Source organism: Lepidochelys kempii, chromosome 7 (assembly GCF_965140285.1).
Source record: "Lepidochelys kempii isolate rLepKem1 chromosome 7, rLepKem1.hap1, whole genome shotgun sequence".
In the NCBI taxonomy this organism is placed as follows: Eukaryota; Metazoa; Chordata; order Testudines; family Cheloniidae; genus Lepidochelys; species Lepidochelys kempii.
In genome coordinates this window covers 53,814,884-53,815,669 of record NC_136386.1, presented here as the reverse complement: position 1 = coordinate 53,815,669, position 786 = coordinate 53,814,884, and positions in this window count along the sequence as shown.

Genomic DNA, 786 nt, shown 5'->3' with positions numbered 1-786 from the left:
CTAAAGGAAATAAAACAGTCTTTTGTTTGTTTTTGTGTCAGGTCTGAAAAAAATGGCTGCTCAGGCTGTATTGGAAACAGTCATAACAAAATTAGGACAATATTGGTCTGGGGGTTGCCAACATACACTGACATCACAGACACCAATGGACGGGGGGACACATGGATGCCCACTGACCAGCTAACCACACATAATGGGGTTAGCCATGGAGACTACACAAAAGCTGCACCCAGTGCAGAATGTGACTGCTCACCAACTTTGCAGCATTAGCTTCAAAGAGCATGTTATACTGACTCTGGGGACTCCCATGCTTCTGATCACAATGCAAGGGACTACACAGATCTACACATCTTGCATGGTCTGGTCTTGGGTATCCAAGAGATTGCCTCATTCTCACCATCTACCACCATGGCAGCTGAGGTGCTTTTGCTGACAGTCCCAGGAGCTGAACGTCTGGGAGCTGGAGACAGGGCAGTCTCTGTGGAGCGCCTTGGGCTGTGGAACTCATTCGTTCACCCTCTGGTCCACTAGACCCTGAGACTGTTGACCTTCAGGACTCAGTGTAAATCCCATCTGCTTGTAGGCAACTGTCTGAAGGGGATGGTTGTGTGGGGGGTTCTCCGTGGGTTCTCCTGATGGCTGCCAGGAGATTGGGGTCCTGTTGAAGCTCCTGGTGTATAATTTAGTGCTGAGTAAGGAGCTCCCAGTGCTGGTCACCAAGTTCTTTGTTATTTTTAAAGACAGCACAGCACCCAGGGATTGTGTGCTCTGGACTTCTGTAAATAA